Here is a 9290-nt window from a genome sequence, read left to right on the forward strand (position 1 = left end):
AAACAGAAGCGAGGGAAAGGAATAATTAGATGTGAAGAGCGACAGACGGCCTGCAATGTCGTGACGTGTATAAAACAAGCTGTTAAAAAGGGAATTCATGAAGCTAAACAAAATCAATCGTGCATTTAGTAAAATACTTAGTTTATTGTCTTTTTATCTGGCAGTTGGATTACAATTATTCGTTTATTTATTTATTTATCTCGTTCTTCTTGAAGGATAATGTAAAATTTAATAAATAAAATGAAACAGTAATGAACAATGAAAATATAATTTTATTTTATTACTATTTAGAAATAAATAAATAATTATAAAAATTTATATACATATATTATTATAATTGGAATTAGTTATTAAATATTTTTTCAAAATCTTTAATAATTTTTATGATTTATGATTTTATAATGTTAATAGTTAATATTTATATTTTTGTTAATTTAAATTATTTCATTAAATGAAATAAGATTTTAAATTATTTTGTAACATCCAATGATGTACCAACAGTTATTTTACAAAGTTTTATTATTACTGTCAATTTTTACTTTCTTATTACTTGAAGTGTTAAAATTATTATGCTGCAAAGCCAAAACATATGATGTTAATTATTAATTTAAAGAATTTGATCAATTTTAAATGAACTGAAGAATAAGTTAAAATAACTCATTGGAAAAAACTCTCAGAGAAAGGATGCTCTTGTGAATGGTTTCTTCTTGGAGATGGACAAACTAGTCAGTGGGAAAAAGACCTTGGATAACATTAGGAAGGTATGAGACTTGAGATTGGACATAGTTCGGATGCCTAAGGTACCACGCAGTTTTAGCCACTGTCAGGAGCTGGAAGAGCTCGGAGGGGGATTCTGGACATAATCGCCAGATCCATGGTTGGGTGGTGAGACTTTCCAGGCAGAGAAAATACATGCATGCTTACAAGTAAAGCACGGAAACAGATAAGTAGAAATTATGTGTTTATTAAATATCAGTAGGAAAAAGGTTTGTCGCTTTATTTTAGTAAATGCACAGGTTAACATGCTAACGAATGAATAGTATGATTCTGTCAGTAGCAAAATTCCAGACTGTCAATTCTTTTATAATCTCAATACTGTCAGTTAGTTATACATATCATTGCATCAAGAAAATAAGGTAATGAAATTTATTCCCATCTTCTGAAATGAAAGATAACAGTTGTTTCAAGCCTTAAGCAAAAGAACAAGACCAATTTCCGTAGAAGAACAGTAACTCATATTATGTCCTAACTACTATTTATTACACAGAAGACTTTATTAGCCTATAAAATTACTTCGACTTGTAACTGTAACTCAGTCGATCTATGAACAATAATATGCTTTCCCTTCAACCATCATTAATCAAAAGAAACATATGGAAATGGCAAGTTGTGGGATTCACATTCAACAGACAATATATAACAGTAACTATTTGAAGTACTTATCGGTTTTTGACAGGAACTGTTCAATACCTAAGTTAAAAGAAATAACCCGTTACAATAAAGAACAATAACCCAGAATCATGACCGCGGAAACAGAAATAAGAATCAAATATTTTAATAATTAACCCAATTGAACAGCTATGTGTTTTATAAATGCTTGGTGGTCAGACCCATATTGGGAAAACCCTGACGGCGAAGCCGTTCAAAAAAGAGAACAGAGTAATTGTATTTAAAACAGTATAACAATTTACAGCGAAGTATTCAACCCTCTGTTAAGCGATATACATAAATTTCATAAAGCCAAAATAGCAGTGTATTTATCGAGCTCAAGATGGGGCGCGTCCATTCCCCATCGTTCTAATCTACAATAACCCTAAGATCTATGTATCTTCTGGGAAACCTTAATACTTCGGTCAGCGAACCACCAAACATATCAACATGAAGAAAAATCTAACAATCTATTAATTTTCCACCTAAATCTGAGATTGCCTTCGGGAACGCGTCCGATAACTGGAGAGGAACCAAGTTGTACGCGAAGGAAGAAACCATGGTCAGGGCACAACTTCACTCCAAGGAACGTTCTCTGAGTTTATACACATGAACCTCACCATAGAGCATACTTACAAACGGTTATAGTGGTAGAATAAGCTGAGCGCAATCAAAGGGCACTAAGAAGAAATACGAATTCTGAAGAATGATCTTACCTGGAGATGAAGTTACCGAATAGTAATTGGCAGGCCACACCTGAAATTGACAGGTCTCGATATCAAACCCTCATGAAACCAGAAGGTACCATGTATGGAAACCACACGAGTCTGTCTACATCACCTCGGGTTTGGAGAGCGAAACCATGATGCATCCTCCAACACCATGAACCAGTTATCGAATAATCCACCTGTGCAGGAGTCGAATAAGAGGTTTCAGGGAACAACTTAAGTGTCTAGCGAAAGAATAAAATAACAGGCAGAGTGAAATTGAAAGTGCAGGCTCATTTGCATGTTACCTGTGTGACCATGGAGGGAATTTTCCGCCATTCCACCTTCCGGGTGCTAGGGTCCTATAATAATATGATTCATAATTTTGAATTGGCTATGGTTAGTCTTGTAATATTGTACATACTTTTTCTTTCTGAAAAATGTTTTCCATATTTAAAAATTAAAAAATATAAAGAGAGTATGTCCTAAAAGAATAATCAAAGGACAAAAAGAAAGGAAAAAAGAAAAAAAAAAAAAAAAGTGAAAAATATGAACCCCAAAAATAAATAAAAATAGATCATGAAAGTGTGTAAATTCAAATGCCACTACTTTTTATTTTACTATGCAAAATAAGATTGTGTGTAGCTTGTCATAAATGCCACAATCCATGATGGTCAGATAGCTTAATCTTGACTCATTCATGCTTTAAATTTCATGATGATATATAGAGAATAAAGGTTTAGCCAAATTGTTTAACCTTGGCAGATCAGTAGTTAGGAATAGAATAAAAATGAGTTCATCAATTTAATCTGAGCCACTGGAAGTTATAAGGTTAGAATTAGATAGTTTGCTTGTTAAAAGAAAAGGAAATAAATGGTCAGCAAGCTCAAATGCACCCAATAAATGAAGAAAAAATGTTAGGATAAATAAAGGGTAGGTAGAAGAAAGATTGCAAATGCACAAGGTTGTTGAATGAAAAGCATATTTATCATGCTTAATCCTATGTTTCATGTGCAGGAGGATTTATGAGAAAGCAAAGGATATTCACCAAGCTTGTTTGACTAATTTCCCCTCATTTCACTACACCCCCACATACTTACTTGCTAATTTCCCCATTATGCCTTCATCACTTATAAATACCCTTTGTCCCCTCATTTTGACCTTTACCCTTGAGTTTCACACATTCCCCTAGAAATTACCCTTCAAAAATCATTCCCCTTTCCCAAAACACCTTTCCCTAGTGTGAAACCCATTCCCCATTATAAATATCACTTCCCCCCTTATTAATTTATCTTTTCCCCCTAAAAACCCATAAAAAACCCCTTATCCTAAGTTTTTATGCCCCCACATTATGTAATTAACCTCATCCATTTCATATTTCCCCGACAAACTTTTTAACCCACCAACCCTTGGTGTAGTTAAAAAACCCCCGCCACATAACCCATGGTCCCACCTTAATACCCGTTGCTTATATTAAAATCCTGACCTTATTTACTAATTAATTACAATTATTTGTAATTAAACCCCGGGCCCCACAAATCCCTTTCCCGATTCTATCCGTGCAACTTAACCACGTGATAGCCCTTCGATTTCCTACCCCCAAATCTGATGGCGTACAGCCATATCGCGCGGGTTCATCATCCGATCGATAACAACCCGAGAGCACACGAGATTCACGGTTTTGTCTAGGCATTGTTATGTTACGTGGTGGCACTAAGCTAGATCGTGTGCTCGTGAAAAATACTGTTTTCCCTCCAAAAGCGGTGTGATGGCCCAGAAAACCACCTCCCCACCAAGACCAAAAACTTCCCATTGTTCATTGATTATTTCCGCGCCAAAATGTGACCATTACCAGTTAAAAAGCCAAAAAAGCCCTAAATTGCTCTTTTCGCTCGTTTTTCACTGCAACTGCTGCTTAGCCATTTGCGACCCCCTGAAACCTTTGCAACCAATTTGACCACTGTCTACCACCTGAAGAAGTTCTGGATACCTAATTGAAGCAACCAGTTGACAGTTGAAGCCACCGTACCCTCTGCATTCTCCATTGAAACTAATCTACTCGTCAGACCACCAAAGTCCAGGTATTCTTGAGAAAAAACAGAACAACCCTTCAATTTGAAAACGCATAGTTTAATTGAACGGTTAATTAATTTAAATTAATTAAGAAGCTTGCCTAAATTGAAGAGAAATTTATTTGTATACCCCAAACCCTGTTTACAAATGATAGTTACCCTCCCATTGTTCCAGACCTTCCCAACCTCACTTTTGAAACCACTACAAACCTAATTCATATCTCTAAACCCAATTATGGCTTCCCAAACCTCTCTAGACATGAGACCTCTACAAACCCCTCACCTGGACATCGACCACCTTGCATTAACATACAAAGATTTCCAAATAAAGGATACTGTTTCCCCTGCCTACCTTCTAAAGCTCCACCGCTGGAGTAAGGACAAATTCTTAAACCAGAACGATGACATTCACCCATGGGAGTCTAATTTACTCAAGTATTTTCTTCCAGAAGTACACCCATTCCCAGAAATCATCCACTTTTGTCATACTTGCTACATTCCCAGCCAAAGGGCCATTGTCACCCCTGACCAGTAAGTGTTGTTTACCATCACTGCAAAATCCATTAACCAAATGTTGCAGATCCAACCAAGACCTAATGAAACCACACTATCTATTAGAGACTTTTTGGACCTCTATACCAAGTTAGACCTTCCTAGAATAGCCCAAATTTTCCAAACTTTCATTATAGAGGAATGACATACTCCAACAGATAGTCCCCCTTATGTTGCCACCATTTTTTTTGAGAGAGGCAGACAGATTATTACCATGCTCTCTTGCATTTTAGGATATACCACAGATGAGCATGTGGATGAGGTTGTCCTGGCTTTCCTTTCCATTTTTAGCCTAGGAAAGCCTCATGTTGTAATTTACAATTATGATTAGTTCATTGCAGATAGGATGCATGAGCAGTTCACCAAAATACCTACTGAGAGAGTCTTCAAGTACTCATCTGTATTATTTCACATGTTTTTATACTACCAATCAGATAAATTCCCTGTCAGCATCCAGAAGTTGGATACCAAAGGAAATCCAAGGTCAATTATCTGTTGGACACCCTTGATCCAAAAGTACTCCACTATATTCACTCACAAGGAATTCATTGATTCATTTGTCCATCCAGTTATGAATATGCTAACCAGTAGCCCTCAACGAAAATCAGTCAAGAGATCAAAAGGGTGTTACAGTTGGCTAAGAACAGTAAGGTAGGAGACTGGTATATGTACCAGAACCACACAGAGATAAGAATATATGGATGCCAACTTGCCCCTTACAAGCTGCCCAAATACCTCCCCATGAGGATATTTGCACTAGAATACTTTAGGCAGATTATCAATTCTGATGAAGTCAACTTCCTAGCAGCTAGGAAGAAAACCCAATTCAAAATGAAAAATCAATTGGGCCCCTTCATTTGTAATACCAAAGAAGCTGGACCAAAGGCAATAAGATTTTGTAGCAAATGAAATTCAAAAACAGTTTTATGTGGCAGTATGACCCTCATGGAGTCATAAATAAGCTAAGGATCAATGTCAAATTGGGACCTTTCATCCATCATCCCAGACCAGACATTGAGAGGTTTTCCAACCAGTCAGAATGGTTGGAAAATATTCTAATAGACATGGACAGTACTATAGTTGATGTAGAAAATACATTGATTAATGTAGAGAAACAGATTGATGAAAGTTCCTTCCTGCAGGTTCCAGAACTAGGAGAACCAATGAATATTCCTCCTATTTTACAGACTCCGACAAATGAAGACAAGAACCTAAAGAGAAACAGGGAAGAAGGTTCCATTTTAGCCATAGAAACCACAGATGAATAGTTCGAGATTAGTTACAGGAAGAGGCCCAAGCTTAGTCCTGTAACTGAACAGGAAGACACCATTGAATCAATGGAAATCACTGACACTGATACAATGGTGGAAAGAAGCAAAGGTACAACAGCTTCAAAAGAAACACATCATCCCTCAACATCAAACACTCAACTTATTGAGATACGGCTCAGTGTTGAGGTTTCTTCATTCACTAAGCCAGTGGATAAAGAAAAGGATATCAAGGACATATATAAAGAAATTAAGTTGAGAAATGAGAAGTTGAAGGCCGAGACTTATGCTTAGTACTTCAAGCACACACCAGCAAATAAAAGTAGGTTGATGTCATCTTTTGACATCAAAACAAGAAAAATGCAGGTGTCATTCATGTAGCCTACTGTCCAACAGCCAAAAACATCAATTGACTACAGGAAAATAGACTTTGAGGTTTTGGCCAGGGATGTTCATCCCATTGACCAAATTGAGTTCTACAAACAAGCATGTGAGATGATTTATTCCACCTAGACAGGAAAAGATATGGTTGCACATAAGCTGCAAAGTTCATTGGACAACATTAAGCATATTACAAATTGGAAAAGGCCTCCTCACAAGCCAAGGACAATAGGTTCAAGTCACTAGAGGACTTGGTAATTGAACTGGGACATGATCCCAATGATATCAAGGTTGTTGAGAAGTTAATAAAGAAGAAGAATGAGGACATTGCTACTCTCAAAAAGAAACTCAAATTGCCTTATTCAGAGCACCCAGAGACAAAAGAGGTCTTTGAGAGCTAAACTCATTAGGAGGAGATGATGGACCTTGTTCTCCAACTTAATTATTAAATAAAGGAAATGGGGAACGAGTTAGACATCTTGATACAGTTAAAACAAACTAGTCTTGACACTATCCCTGCCACTGTTATCCCAACAGTTACTATTGCAGTACCATCCACTTTGGTAGTATCATTGGCTCCTACAGCTCCACTAGCTACAACCTTCCCAACTTCTACAACGTCTACATTAGCAACAGGTTTGACATCAACAACAGCCCAGCCAGGTGATGAGGCAAGAAAGTTGGTCAAGGCAATGGGAGACATGTCCATTCAGACCACACAAATAAACAAGCTTAAGGAAAAGATAACCAATCCGGAGAGTGACTATAAGCTTGCCCAAATTATGCACAAAGAAGAAGTACAGAAGGTGCCAACTAGAATGAATGAAAGAAGAATCAAAGAGATTATAGAAGGAATTGACTTTAAAGGAACCACTGGGCTGAGCCAAGGAACAGTTATGGGCCAATATCATTGACTCTGTCAATGATATTTGGCCATCCATTCAGGTAATCTTTGAGCAAAAAGACTTAGTGAAAGAGGTTACAGAAGCCATATAGAGAGTTAAAGCAGAACTGGGAGACATGCCAAAGGAAGCCACTAAAATAATTCATTTCCTCAACTCTAAGAACAAATATGAATTACAGGAGTTGGAGATACTTGACAAGATAGGTACAATATTGGAGGTTAAGAAGGTGCTCACTAAGAGAAATTTAATGCTAAACCTTGAGGACAAATGCCAAACCATGCAACTAGCTATAGACAGGTTCATGGTGAAGTTTGATGTTTTGAGGCAAAAGGGTCTACCCAATCCCTTAGTAATAAACGACAAATTGATGCCACATGAAGACTACAACAGAAGAATTAGAGAAGTGGCAAGGGATCAGGTAAATACTTCCTCTATGAAGGGGATGCCTACTGGCAAGGTCCTATATTAGACCTTTGAGAACTTGTTTTACCTCTAGCATGAGGTAAAACACCTTTTTGTAAATAAACCCACTTTTTGCCAAGTACATGGAGGCAGATGAAATATACAGGAAGATGGTAAATATCCAATTACCAGATGCAGAAACATGGGAGAAATTGAATGACTTACTGTAAAGATACACAGTCAAAATGTAAAAATGTACAGTAAGGGTGAAAACAACATAGTAAAAGGATAATGATAGATCAGCCAAGTAAAAGAGTATCAGTTGAAAGGTCAAAGTACAAAGAAGAGTCAGCGTGAAGACCAACAACAAAGCAGAGAATAAAAGGCAAAATATCAGAGCATAAAGAACATCACAACCTAATAAATAGGGATAGCATACAATAGTTGAACATCTGTCTCTATCTTCTTGCATGAAGATATTTCTTTCTCCTAGATTAATTCCCAAGACAGTTTGGGATATTTTGTAAACTATTTTGTAGAAATACTTCATAATTCGAAGTATTGAGTGTGGATTGCTATACATTTTTAGAGTTGGATTGATCATAAAACTTGAGAATTATTGTACCAATTTTTCAAGTCAACAGACTGGACTGAGGAATAAAAAGATTGCATTATAGGATTCATGTGTTGAAATGGCAAGAATTCCATAAACATTTTAAGGATAAATATTTAATTGAACGTTATTACGTTGAAAAATCAAAGGAGTTCCATGAGTTAAGATTGGGAAACTTGACCATGGACAAGTATGTGAATCAGTTTACCTCCCTCTTATGATATGTCTTGTACATGTAGGAGGAAAAAGCTAAAATTTAGCGGTTTATTAGCAGTCTACCCAACTTCATGAAGGAAAAGTTAGAATTTGATTATCCTAGAACAATGGATGATGTAGTGTGAAAGGCCCGTATCTATTATCAGCAAATGAAATAGAAGAACGAGGGTCCCAAAGGAACCATTGGCAGGAAAATGAGGAACTTACCCCCAAACAGACAACCGAAAGTCGCAAATAGTAGAAATAATCAACAAAGAACTTTCAGAAAATTTGCAAGGAACCCGCCCAAAATCCCAGCTTACACCGAGAATAGACAAACAGATGGAGTTAGTAAATCTACTAGTGATCAATCGCTAAAACAACCTTTGTAATGCTGGGGATGTGGGGAATCTCATTACTACAAGAATTGTCCACACAGGGCTAGAACAAAACAACTCTCAAATATGCAAGAGGCCTCCACAGTTGGAGACGTAGCAAGGAGCATGCCCAGAATTAATGTTGCTCTGGATGATCACCAAGCAGAATACCAACCCACCATGATCGAGTGCGAAGGTATGATTGTTGATCAACCTATTTCTGTTTTATTTGATCCAGGTGCTAGCCTAAGCTACATTAGTCCTAAAGTGGTAGAGAAATGTTAGCTGCAAAGTAGTAAATTTAAGAAATATTGGCTAGTTCAACTAGCCACCAGAACAAAGAGAAGGGTGACGACAAAAACAGAAAACTTCCCTATAACAGTTTCAGGA

This window comes from Pinus tabuliformis, chromosome 1_2, assembly GCF_031772625.1.
Source record: "Pinus tabuliformis cultivar Carrire ecotype Pingquan chromosome 1_2, CPIR1, whole genome shotgun sequence".
In the NCBI taxonomy this organism is placed as follows: domain Eukaryota; kingdom Viridiplantae; phylum Streptophyta; class Pinopsida; order Pinales; family Pinaceae; genus Pinus; species Pinus tabuliformis.